The following is a 14,270-nucleotide window of genomic DNA, read 5'->3' on the forward strand; positions in this document are numbered from 1 at the left end:
AGAAACAAGGAATGTGGTAGAAAAAGAAGCTTTCTACTCATCATCTCTCCTTCAGAGAAAACAGTTTGCTTCCTAGAATTCCCTAGCAGACTTGTCTTTATGTGTCATTGATCTGAGTGTGTCCATATGCTCAGTCCTAGAACAATTACTGGCAAAGGGGTATAGGAATGCCACAATTATCTAAGATAAATCACAATTCATTCCTTTAGGCCAGATACTGTCAAACTCTAAATTTCAATGGTTAAAAACATGTCAAAGGTAACTCCTTAATGAGGGAGCCATCAAAATAGTAAAACTGGTTCAAAGTTGGCTAGGAGAAAGTGATAGATAGGGTCAAGGAAAGAAAGAGTGCTGAAATGAGATTGCCAAATTACTTATAAAATTTATTAATATCCTACAGGACTATAAAACTGTAACCTTAGGGGTTATCTTTTTTATCAGACAGAAATTCCTTATACCTTATTAATGTTCTACAAATTAATAAATATCTTTACAGAGTCAAGAGTAAATTGTATGTCAAATATATGTACATTTCCCTAGAGAATTAGATACTCTTTGGTTGAGTCTATTAGACATTGAAAGTCAGCCAGTCATTATTTTGTCTTATTTCCAAGTTTGGGATACCATTCTTTAACAGCACATAGCTAAAGGAATCCAACCGAGGTTGTCTTAGCAAAGCTGAAAGAGGACATGTTTGTTACGTAGGCAAGTAATAGTGTCCGCCATAAATCGCTTATTCCAAATGACTAAATATCATCAGGTGGTTTAAATATTTTTTTCTAGAATATTGTCTTAAACATGGACAACAATGTCAAGCCCTCTCATTAGCATTATATCTTCTATAATAAAATGCAGATCTTCCTCCACTTACAATGGGGTTACATCCTGATAAAGCCATCATACGTTGAAAATATCATTAAGTCAAAAATGTATTTAATACATCTAACCTACCGAACATCTTAGCTTAGCCTAGCCTAATTTAAACATGTTCAGAACAGTTACATTAGCATCCAGTTGGGCAAGATCATCTAACACAAAGCATATTTTTATAATAAAGTGTTGAATAGCTCATGCGATTTATTGACTATTGTACTGAGAGTGAAAATCAGAATGGGCTGCACACGTACAGAATGGTTGCCAGCGAATCAGTTGTTCATTGCCATGACTGCGTGGCTGATGGGGAGCTGAGGCTGCTGCCCCTGCCCAGCATCATGAGAGAGTATTGTACCACATATTGCTATCCTGGGAAAAGATCAAAATCCAAAATTTGAAGTACAGTTTCCACTGACTTCATATTTCTACATAAAGTCGAAAAATCCTAAGTCGAGCCATCATCAGTCAGGGATCATCTGTATTATATCTTAAGTGGTATTTCAGTACTCCAAGAGTAATTTTTATTGACATTTCAATCTAGATTCTAATTTTGGATGGACATGCGGATTTCTTTACTGAGCTTCCTTGAAAGTAAAAGAAGTGTCACTGATGAAACGATTATGACAAGAGGATACATTTTCTTGGTTTTCTTCAGAAGGTGTTTTCCATTTGTAATTCGTTTCCTTCGAAGATGACCCTTGAAATTTAACTCCAAGAAGAGATTGCTTCTTTCGTTCCACAAGCTCATCTATGGGTAACTAAATCCCACTCCCTTAAGTTTCCCAGTGGCCTGGTCTGTGGAGGCTTGTTCTGTTTTTCTTTAGTTATTATTTTTCCTGTTGACTCAGAAAAGCCAAATCTATTCCAGAACTACCTGTGAATCCCATAGTAAACATTTTGTTCTTAGGGAAAAGCAAACCTTGCCTCTGATTTCAAATGGCTCAAGCAGAACTGGGATACCAGGTATAAGAAGCCAATGCTATGCTGTCATACGTTCTAGTTGGGATAAGAGTCACTGCTAAGGAATGTGTCTTTTGTTGAAACTTGGAAATAGCAGCTGTTTATAATTAAACAGGTGACACTCTCTCTAGTAATTTCACTTGCAAGTGAGTCATGACACATGGGTTCTATGGAAGCACGTAAGAAACGAGTCTTGTGCTTAGCGTTCCCTCTATGGCACCTCTTGGATCTGTCATTCTATTTTGGTGGATTAACAAAGAAGCTTCCAACAAGTGAAAATTAAAATCTTGTTTCAAAAGCCAAAAACTAGTTAGACAGCATTTGGGGAGGGGAACACAGACAATGTTTCTATCCTAAAATTATATCTCTATATTCACAAGTGAGGTGGGGTTTTTTTTTTTTTTTTTTTTTTGGTGGTAGGCAGAGTTAGAAAAATTTCTGCATTTATTTAAACTCTCCCTCAGGATATTTATTGTGTCATTTATGGTTGATCCTTCCTGATGAGACCAGGTGACAATCATATTGAGGAGAAATGTAAAGAATGAAATAGTAAAGGATTTAGGATTATCTCAGCAGGGCCATGACACTAAGGAGGGAGGTGACCTGGAGAAATAGGTCAACTGGCCAATATGGAGAGAAATGGATGTTTTATCTGTCAGGTTCTGATTTCTTTGTATTAATTATAAATATGAAAAGCAATATTAACTTAAAATTCTCCTTTACTTCAACTGTTTTATTTTGGTTTTCTAACGTTTTACCTTAAGAAATGTACTATTTAAAATAGGCTGGGTTATGTTTTAGTAACAAATTGACCCCTAAATAACAGTGGCTTATTACAATAATGACTTGTTTCACACTCATGTTACATGCTTATCATGTGCCAGTGGGGGAAGAGGCATACAGTCCTCAAGGACCCAGTTTGATGGAGATTTCACAATATTGTAGATGAGCTCTGGAATATGTGTCTAGCTCAATTATCACAGCAGAGGAAGTGATACTGGAAAATTATGAACAGACCTTTCACTGCTTGTACCTGGGAGTGACACATATCCCTCTGCTCCCAACTCACTGACCAGAACTAGTCTATAAGGAGGTTGGGAAATAGCATGGAACAAATAGAGAATTTGGAAGACATTACAGATTCTTCAACAGCACGGGTAATGGAGAGGGGAGAAAGATTATTTTCTTACAATGAATTCCTGATTTGTTGGAATTCCTTGGTCAAAAAGGGGACATACATGTACTTTTGGAAACTTCTTTGCAGAGTGTTTTACAGAAATATGTGTTTTCTTCATGGTGGCTGGTGGTTTAGAGTGGTGACAAAGAACATGGGCTGGGGTCTGAGGCATATCTATGTTTGTGTCCTGACACTTGGTGGCTATGTTACCGTGAACAAATTACTTAGTCCTTCTAACCCTCAGTTTCCTAACTTCCAAAATTAGTATGATTATATCTACTGCACTTGGTGAGGATTAAATGAAAGATTACATGTAAAGTGTTGGTACAACGTGTCTGGACTATGGTAAGTGCTCAAAAATGGTAAATATTATTGTTTACCACTTTTCATTACATTTTCCATTATGAACATAACCTTTATAATTTTACATGGATCAAATATTAAACATTTTTTATTTGGAATATTTAGTAGGTTTAACAATTAATAGGCTTAGATGTGGTAATCAGCTGTACTTTCAAAGAAACGAGGTGAGGGATCATACTTTTTCCCTAGTCATAGAGGATCTGACCAGGAAAGTATCTTTGGTTTCTGACCAAAAGACTCAAAATTATCTCTATTATCTTTGCTTAAATCCTAATTGGAGGTACAATGATGGTGAGGGCACAGAAAGAGAAGGGGGTGTGAGGCTAAGCCATTACATGCAAATGTATGTGGGTTTTAAGTATCCCATTCTTGAGATTTGGAGGCAAAATAGGGTGTCATGATGGAGCTGAGAGGAGGTAGGTAATGTTTTATAAGCTGTAGAATTAGAAATATATGAGATCATTTGTTTTATATTTTTTCACAAAGATAATTCCTTACTTAAATGTTTCTTTGTGATTTTATCAAATAGATTTTATTTATATGATACACCATCTGGACATCTGATACTGAACAAATGTTAGTGTTCTTTTTATTTTTGTGGTACTAATAAACATATTTAAAAACATTTTTGAGGGCTTTTTTATATAGTCTCACCGTGCCAGGTGCTATGGTATACAAAACTTCTGATTCTGATCTAAAAAGAACATATTTTAGACTCATGGAGATAAATATGTATGTACATAAATAACTATTCTAAGCAGTGTGATGGGACAACGGCCAAAAGTAAAGCAGAAATGTGTGGCTCTGAGAAGTTAAGAATGGGCCGATTTCACCTGGGTGTTTTAGGGAATTTTCAGGGAGGAGAGGTTTTTGAATTGGGCCTTGAAACATGAAGAAAGCTTCCAGTGGTGAAGCAGGAAGAAGTATTTTACAGAAAAAGGGAACAAAATGAGCAAAGACACAGAGAGAAAAGGACCTGGTGTTTGTATGCTTTTCTACATGCATTAGGAAGCCAAGAGAGATTTTTGGGCAGGAGATAGACATAGTTTGATCAGTGTTCTGACCATATGAAGGCTGGATTAGATGGGCTAGAAGAGGGTAAGAGAACCCAGTTCAGAGGCACTTGTAATGATCCAGAAAAGAAGAGTGAGAGAAGGACAGGTTTGCCAGCACTGGTGAGAGCATTAGCCTTGGCAATGCAAAAGACGTGGCTCTGTCTATAATTTGGTGTAACAAGCAGAAGATGGATAAAGATGAAGAGAGATGAATTTATAAGGCAGGGTTTGTTGGGTGAGCCCTATTTCCTTAGAGAGGTAAAAGGCTGTTTGTTGAGAGTAAGAGGATTGGTTGGAGATGTGAGAAAACTAATGGGCTAGAGACATTGTTAGGAATGAGTAAAAAGTTGGTCCGAAAGCAATGATGAGGAAGCTGCAGGACGAGGTGTGGGTTGGGTAAATGGGTGTCTCAGACGTAGCTAGCGAGAGTGTAAAATGCTAAAATATCTTTGGAGGCCAATTTGGTACTTACATATTGAAATTTAATCAGTGTATTAATTTTGATGTAAAAGTTCCTCTTCTGTGAATTTGTCATGTAGAACTAGATCCACAGAATGTGTTTATTGAAGAATTGTTTAAAACAGACACCAAATCTGAAATAACATAAATGCCTATTCAATAAACAACTGGTTGAAAAACTTGCAGTACATCCCCAAAATGGAATCTTATTCAGATGGATGTCTGTCTTAGATGGGGCACAGATATGCATTGATGTGGAGAGACAATATGTTGTAAAGTGAAAAGATTAAGTTATAGTCTAATGTGTATGACATGTCCTTTTTTGGAAAATAAAATCATGTAACAAAACCATGTATGCTTATATGCATATTTGTAATTTTATATGCAGATTTGTACATGTGAAGGATATATCTGAAAGGATACATATTGGATATTACTAATGATTTTCTTCTAGGAGAAAGGATCTTTCTGCATTCCATTCAAACCAAACCAAACCAAAAGCTCTAGGGTGAATATATGTGTATGTGTTGTATGTGTATTTGCACATGCATGCATATATGCATCTACAAAAAGTCTAGAAAGATACTCACTGATCTTCACATTTTATTTTATCCTTTCATCTTTGTTGACTTTTTGATTTTATAAAAAGCAAATATTAATCTTTTAATTTAAAATAATGATTACAACATAAAATATTTTTAGACAATTAGGTCCCCATACAGGTATACAAAACTTGTGGTTCTGATCTAAAAGGAACATATTTTATTAGAGTTTGGGAAGTCTGGATTTGTAGTAGAACTCATTGGTACAATGACATAATTTTTCCTCCACCTGTGTTTGGCGGCCTAGGAGCTGAGGTGGAAAAACAATTGAAAGTGAAGGTAAGCTCCTGGACACATAAGAAGAGGCCAGATTAGGAAGGACTTCAAAACCATATGAAGAACTTGGACTTTATCTTAAGAGTGGTGAGAAGTCACAGAAGAGTTTAAATGAGGGAGCACCATGGCTAGATTTGCATTTTAGAAAGGTCGCTCTGGCTGATATTGGAAAATGGGTTGGAAGAAAACAAGATTGAAGGTAGGGAAGCTGGTGTGGAGTCTGTTGAATGGATACAGAGGAAAGAATGGAGCAGATGGAATTTTTAAAATGTCAATGATATTGGCAAGAAAATGGCTGAATTGATGGCTAGTAAAGGAGGGAAATAGCAGAAAAAAAAAAGAACTGATAGAGTAAAATAAAAGAGCTGTGGATAATGATGAAGAACAAGTGTAGTGAGAGTAAAAATGAAAATATAAAGAATAAGATATTCTAATCAGAGCTTGAATTTAGGAGAGAAAGAGAGGGAGAGATCAAGAGATAGAGATGGAGAGGGGAGAAGAGGGAGAGAGAAAGAGAGCAAGAGGGAGAGAGAGCAGTTCTTGGTGGTGACAATGTATAGCGTGTGGCCGTGGAAGTTGATATGTTTAGTGGCGACAAGGTGCTTGGAGAGGAAAACATGCAGGAACTGGGAATACTGGGTATTTGGTGGATGGATCCCTCTACTCTGAAGTGACACAGGACAGATGCAGGACTTGAAGTTGACAAAAAAATCGTGACCAGGAAATAATGTCTAAAATAAATGGGGAATGAGATGAAAGAGTTGAGAAAGTCAGTAAACAAGTGCAATTGGGGGAGTAAGTAGTGTGACAGACAGATGACATGTGTTAAGCGAAAGTGGATTGGGAGAGGTGGCCCATAATTTCCACCATTTTTGTAAGGAGGTGGAGGAACAGTGATAGGGGAAAAGCAAGAGGAGTGAGGAGACTTCTCACTGCCCGGGAGTGTAGCAGCACTACCAGCCTCTTCATCAGAGCTGTGTAGATGTGTCCTCTGCGGCAGAGCCTGAGCAGAGAAGGTGGGGGATCAAGGTGAATGTGTTTACTATGGAAGGGAGGGCTCTAGAAGACTTAGGGTGGAGATTTTGGAAGGGAGGGGAGAAGTGGATGGTTATATCAGGGAAAAGAACAGAGCAGAGCAGTAGGGGATGAAAATGCCGAGTTCAGATGACCAGAAGGGCTTCTGTTTTAGGTGGTGCCCTTGGACAACAAAAATGTGAGGCAGGCTCAGCTGTCCTCTGGGTACAGGGTGGAACAAGGACATTGTATTTGTCCCCAGGAGCCAGCCAGACCTGCATAGGTTCTTTCTTGGAGAGAGGCCTGCTCTAGGCAAGCAGCCAGAAGTGTTGTGCACTGTACATTAGTTAATTCATTAATTCACTCAATGCCATCAAACACTTAGAGAATGCTGGCTTGTGCAAAACTGGGTTAGGGACTACCATTTTATCAAAGACAAATGGATAACTAGCTGTAAGGAAAGGAAGCACTAACATATGAAAATGAAATTCAACATTGCATCAGCACAAAATTATTTGGGGAACTGATTCATGGCAGGCTCCCTTCTCAAATCATGCTTTCGATGACTTTTTTGAACTGATCTATTGAAAAGAGATGACTTTACATGAAATAGGCTCCAACATTGCCCTTCTTTCCCCTACAATATATTAAAACAATTGGCAAGGGAGCATTGCATGGCAGTTGAGAACACAGACTGGATCCAGGCAAGGGTTTGAATCTGGCTCCATGGCTCATCAGCTGTTGGCCTTGGGCAGGTTACTTTGCCTGTCTATGCCTCCGTTTCCTCATCCATAAAATGGAGATAATAATGTACCTACTTCACATAATTGTTAGGAGGATGAAATTGGTTTAAAATTATTTGTGAAGTGTTAGAAATATTTGTAAATAATTAAGTAAAATTATTTGTAAAATGTTTATAGCAGTAAGTGCTAAAATGTATGTTAAACACAAAATTTGGGCATATAGGAAATTTTCAAGCAAGAGCAACCAGCTCACTGTTACTTACATTTTAGAAGGAGGTTTTTACATTCATTTATTTGTCAACTGATTGCCAGGATCTAGGGTCAATAGTGGGGAATATAATAAGCATAGAACTTGACCACAGGGCGTAGGGGATGGTAGGCAGTGACAATGGCCATTCTTTTCTTTTTACAGTACAAAGTACCCCCTCCCCTAGTGCTGTTTGAGAGGAAGAGCAGGCATTGTGCTCCATGCAGACTGAACAGCAAGATTCTGATTTCAGGGGTGACATAAGGAATCCAGACAGATATAAGCATGTTCATTGGGATCATTCCCTGGGGCCTGCTGTGTCTCCATTCACTGACACTGATGTACAGTGACTGCCCTCTGTTCTCCTCCCTAACTGGTAGTAACTGTCTTGGTCTGAGTGTCTGGGGGCCTGTGAAGGCCTTGACATCAATGCATCTCCACCAAGAATCCAAGTACTAAAAGGGAAAAAGAAAAAAGAAAAAGCAACTCAACAATAAAGAAGATAAATAACCCAATTTAGAAATGTGCAAAGAATTTGAATAGATGTTTCTCCAAAGAAAATAAACAAACAGCAAATGAACATTAGACAAGATCATTAGTCATCAAGGAAATGCAAATTAAAGCCACAATGAGACACCACCTCACACCTACTAGGATGGCTATAATCAAGACGAGAGACAATAACAAGTGTTGGTGAGGATGTGGAAAAATTGGAATCCTCATATACTGCTGATGGGAATGTAAAATGCACAGCCATTTTGGAAAAGAGTTTGATATTTCCTCAAAATGTTAAACATAGAATTACCATATGACCTAGCAATTCCACTCCTTGGTACATTTCCAAGAGAAAGGAAACATGTCCACATAAAAACTTGTGCACAAATGTTCATAGCAGCATTATTTGTAACAGTCAAAAAGTACAAATAGGAAACCATAAGTAAAACAAAACAATAACCTATGCAATGAAACAAAATATTTGCAAATGATGCGACTGACAAAGGTTTAATTTCCAGAATATATAAACAGCTCATATAACTTAATAACAACAACAACAAAAACTCAATCCAGAAATGGGCAGAAGACCTAAATAAGCATTTCTCCAATGAAGACATACAAATGGCCAACAGGCACATGAAAAAATGCTCAATATCACTAATTATCAGAGAAATGCAAATCAAAACTACAACGAAGGATCACCTCACACCAGTCAGAATGGCCATCATTCAAAAGTCCACAAACAATAAATGCTGGAGAGGGTGTGGAGAAAAGGGAACCCTCCTACACTGTGGTGTGGATGTAGTTTGGTGCAGTCATTATGGAAAACAGTATGGAGATTTCTCAGAAAATTAAAAATAGACTTACTATATGATCCAGCAATCCCACTTCTGGGCATATATCCAGAGAGAACTCTAATTCAAAAAGATACATGCACCTCAATATTCATAGCAGCACTATATACGATGGCCAAGACATGGAAGCAACTTAAATTTCCATTGACAGAGGACTTGATAAAGAAGTTGTGGTATATTTATACAATGGAATACCACTCAGTGGTAAAAAAAGAATAAAATAATGCCATTTGCAGCAACATGGATAGACCTGGAGATTGTCATTCTAAGTGAAGTAAGCCAGAAAGAGAAAGAAAAATACCATATGATATCACTCATATATGGAATCTAAAAAAAGAAAAAAGAAGACACTAATGAATTCATCTACAAAATAGAAACAGACTCACAGACATAGTAAACAATCTTACAGTTACCAGAGGAAAGGGGGTGGGAAGGGATAAATTTGGGAGTTTGTGATTTGCAAATATTAACTACTACATATAAAAATAGATTAAAGAACAAATTTCTTCTGTATAACACAGTGAAGTATATTCAATATCTTGTAATAACCTTTAATGAAAAAGAATATGAAAATGAATATATGTATATATATGCATGACTGGGACATTATGCTGTACACCAGAAATTGACACATTGCAATTGACTATACTTCAATTTAAAAAAGTGGAAACAATCCAAATGTCCATCAGCAGATGAATGGATAAACATATTGTGGTATATCTGCACAATGGAATATTATTTGGCAATAAAAAGAAATGAAGTACTGATACATACTTCACCACGGATGAGCCTTGAAAACATTATGCTAAATGAAAGAAGCCAGACACGAAAGACCACATACTGTATGATTCCATGTATATAAAATATCCAGACTAGGCAAATCCATAGAGACAGAAAGTAGTTTGGTGGTTACCTAGGGCTGGGGGGAGGGTTGGAGAGAAATGGGGAATGACTGCCAGTGGTTATAGGGTTTCTTTTTGAGGTGATGAGAATGTTCTAAAATTGACTGTTGTGCATCTCTGCAAATATACTAAAAACCAATTTAAGAGGATGAGTTTTATAGTAAATTTTGTCATTATATCTCAAAAACCTATTAATAATAATAATTAAAAAATTATGTCTCATTGGAGCCATGTTAAGCTACCATCCATAAAGATTAGAAATCAAAGCTCTCACCATTTTCCTTCCTTGTTCTTCTTAGCTGGGGAATATTACAGACTGGAAGACATCTAGAAAAGTCCCTTACTCCATTCTCCTCTTCCAGGCAGAGAGGCAAAACATCCAGGGATGTGGATTTTAAAATTCAACCCTCCAAATTTTAATATTTCTGCATGATTAGATTATGAAATTCCCCCAAAGCAGTGGAATATGAGAACAGAGTAATAAGGGTATGAGGTGCACTTAAGGTAGGGAATTCCTCATGGGATACTTCATAGGTTGCTGCTACTGGGGAATTTCACTGCAGAAAAGTTATCCTGTTGCTAGGCAACATTGCAGCTTGAATTGAATTCATGGTGATCAGAATGCGTCATGTACACTCAGGATTCATATTCCTATCTTCAGTAAGAAGAGTGCAGATAAAAAGCATTCTTTAAATTTAAAAGAAGGATATAATCACAGCATTAAAGAAAATAAAAAAAAAACAGGATTCAATTATATACCCCTCATTTAAATAGAGCTATTACAATTTCTGTGTTTTATTAGATCACAGTTGTTCACAAGCATACATTTTTCATGATTATAATTGTAACACACATTCCACCTAACAATCTGCTTTTTCCTTTAATGCATTATAAGAAGGTCCCCAAATAGTTATAATGTCTTCCTAATGATTGTTTTAAATGACCACATAGCATTCCTTTTGGTTCATGTCCCATAGTTTGCTAAACCTTTGCTTTTTCACTGGACATTTATGCTCTTTTCATTTTCCCCCTTTGTAGAAAATTCCAGAGCACATGGCTTCTTTGAGAAGAATGTATAATACAGGAGCTCGTCAAGTTAAGTACTGCTCTTCAATGACTATATTTAATTAGCCTCCGTTTTTAATAGCCATTTGGAAATCACTTCGGAAGCACATTTAATCCATCCAATCAGTCATTTCTCCAGAGTGGGAACACTGTCTCAATGCTTGGTTGAATCTTAAAGCTGCCTGTGTGCCTGGCAAAGAACTCCGAGGGAAGATTTACATTTCTGAGATTGCCAATTGCGTGGAATGTGGCTAGGAGAATTAACAAAAACCACAGGAATCAAAGGGAATTCTCTCCACTGAAAGGAATGGTGCTCCCTCAACACATGGAATTAACGTGCAGAATACTGGTCAAATGCAGATCATATGAATTTTTAAGAATTTTTTTAAAGGATTAAGAAAATAAAAGGAATTTTATGTCTTCAGTTTCAAGATTGTCACAGTTGCTAATGAGATGTCTCAAAAGGTTTGTTTAAGGTTGGGGTTTTTCTTATAAATATTTTATGATTTAACTGCCCCATCTATTTGGTGCACTTAAAAAAGGTACAGATCTAATAAAAATGCCAACTGTTTCATTTGAAAATATTTGATGGTTGGGGATTTCAAATACATAACTTCAATTATAGCCATTACCAAAGCTTTCAAAAACGAATATTTGAAAACTTTGTGGAAAAAATTTGAAATAGTTTCCCCCTAGTTAAAACAAAAACGGAAATCTTCAGTCAGAATGTCTCTGTGTTATTTTTGATCAACCTACTTTAGATTAGAAAGGTAATGTAGTTCTGTTGTCAAAAAACCAAGCTCTTATCCCTTTGGCCTTTACCTTTCAAAACTGAAATGTTGCAAATTGATTTTGAGATGGGAAGCCCTGCTAATGTCAGTTGAATGCTTAGCCTGGAAATTTTTGTCATTTCAAATAGAAAAAGCCTCTATAGGCTTTCTCTGATTCAGCAGCAGCCTGCTTAGCATTAAGAAAGGGCAAGCCAGACTCCAGAGTCGGGTAATTATGGCTGAGCTCTTGGATATTCTCTTTGGAAGATAACAAGGTCGGGTCTTCCCATATTACAAGATGCCAGGAGGAGCTTGCTGGCTGGCTGCAGCCTGCATTTTGAAAGTGGTTCAGCTTGGAATACTTTGAAGCGTCAAGTAAAGGTACAACCCTTGCCAAATGGAGATTGCTTTAAAAAGATGACCAGGAATATGGCTCCCAGCAAAGGCCCTGCAGAGATCTTTGAGCAGGATGCTGCATTAATCATTCATGATCACAAGGATGCTCTCTAACTCAGAGCAAACATTTGTTCCAAAGGAACAGAAGCATCTTGTTCATCGGGATGCAAATGGCTCCCCAAAGTGATCAAATCAGAATTTTATAACTAGTTAGAATTAAGTATCTGGTAACTTCATTTTACTTTTTTTTTTTTAAATTCAGGATTATTGAGGTATAATTCACTCTTCTTATGTGTACAATTCTGTATTTTGACACAGTCATGTAACCACCACCACAATCAAGATATAGGATTTTCCCATCACTCTACAAAGTTCTCTCATGCCCCTTTGTAGTCAGCCCCTTCCTCTTTCTGCTGTCTTGACAGTTTTGCTTTTTCCAGAATGTCTTATAAATGATATCCTACATGATCTAGCCTTTAGAGTCTGACTTCTTCAATTAGCGGAATGCATCTGTGATTGATTCATTCATGTTGTTGCACGTGTTAGTAGTTTGTTCCTTTTTATTGCTTAACAGTATCTCATTGTATGGATGTACCACAGTTTATCCACTTACCAGTTGATGGACATCTGTGTTGTTTCCCTCATTTTCCTTTCATATTTTCCTTTTGCACTATGGTATACAGCTTACAAAACTCTTTCACTTTTACTTATGTCCTGATATGAAAATACGGTTATTTCCATTTTTGTGATAATTAATAATCAGAGCCACAGGGAATTAAATAACTTTAGGTAGCCACCAGCTAGAGGTGACAACTTCGAATCTCTTTCTCCCATGCTAACCTTCTTTCCAGTACACAACGACACTTCTCTGGTCTGAGATGAATATTGTTGCTGGAAAGTCCTTATCTACTGGAGTATAACAAGGCACTACATGTTTAACAGTCTTGAGAAAACAGGCACTCTAATTTTTCAGAGAAGTGAGGATCCTAATGGTATCAGTGGGGTGTGGTTAGGAAGAAAATCAATTTTGGAGTCAGTCTTAGGTGCATAGCCTAGCTCTGTGACCTGGAGAAAGTTCCTTAACCTCTCTGAGCCTCAGTTTCTTTATCTGAACAATGCTTTCCACCATACTTGGCCTCTGAACCTTGTGTTAATGAAGTGAAGTTACATGTACATGATGCAGCTCACACAGTGGCTGGGACATACTAGGCGTTTCTTACATGTTAGCTTCCTTGTTCCCTTGTCACATGCACACGCACACACACACACACACACACACACACACACACACACACACACACCCTATCCACTAGTGTGAAAACAAAATGCTGGCAGACTGTGGTGCCATAAAGGAAAAGAACTGGAGAAGTATGGAACCTATAGTTGGAGAGAGGATGGAATGAGCCTGGAGTAGGGTTCCCAGTCTGCCTTTCAGCTGCAGTGCTGACCGATGTAAAAGCCTTCTCCGTGGGAGACTGGCTTAGCCTCCTCCAGTGGCTGATCTGGCCTGGGAGGAAGCCCCTGGGATTGCTATCTGTCCTACTTCTTTCCTGGTTCCTTCTGGAGCATTTCACACAGCCCTATATGTCAGCCACTTATTCAACCCGTTCCCAAGACCAGCTCTATTCGAGTACCTAAATGCTCCGGGATGTGCCGTTTTTACCCATGACTACCGCTTTCCAGGCACTACGTTCTTCTTCCTTCTGTGTGGGCAGTTCCAAGTGAAGTGCCACAGTTACCACAGTTTTTGGTCTCTCTTCTGAGCAGCAGCCATGGTGGCCACTCTACGATGCCACTGGCCATTGTGAGGAAGCACTGGTCTTTCTGCTATTAGTCATCAGCTGGGACTCAGTGCCCCAAATCTCATCTCAGTAGGGTCTGGGGCATTTCTACCCCAACCCTGACAAAGGAGTAAGGATTCTGTACCACAAAGAATAATGACTCATTGAAAAAGGAAAATAAAAATTAAAAGTTGACATCCCAGAGAATCTTTGATTGTATAAAATGAAGGATTGGAGA

General features: G+C 37.7%; 1 long non-coding RNA gene across 1 annotated transcript in view; it reads left to right on the forward strand.

The window, feature by feature from the left end:
• Window positions 1–11,509, forward strand: part of LOC141576398 (uncharacterized) — a 49,320-nt gene extending 37,811 nt beyond the window's left edge. Inside the window, exon 2 of the long non-coding RNA XR_012504773.1 lies at window positions 11,059–11,509. This is a non-coding gene — a long non-coding RNA (uncharacterized LOC141576398). The remainder of the gene's footprint in view (window positions 1–11,058) is intronic.
• Window positions 11,510–14,270: the final 2,761 nt, after the last annotated feature.

The sequence above is a fragment of the Camelus bactrianus genome, chromosome X, assembly GCF_048773025.1.
Source record: "Camelus bactrianus isolate YW-2024 breed Bactrian camel chromosome X, ASM4877302v1, whole genome shotgun sequence".
In the NCBI taxonomy this organism is placed as follows: Eukaryota; Metazoa; Chordata; class Mammalia; order Artiodactyla; family Camelidae; genus Camelus; species Camelus bactrianus.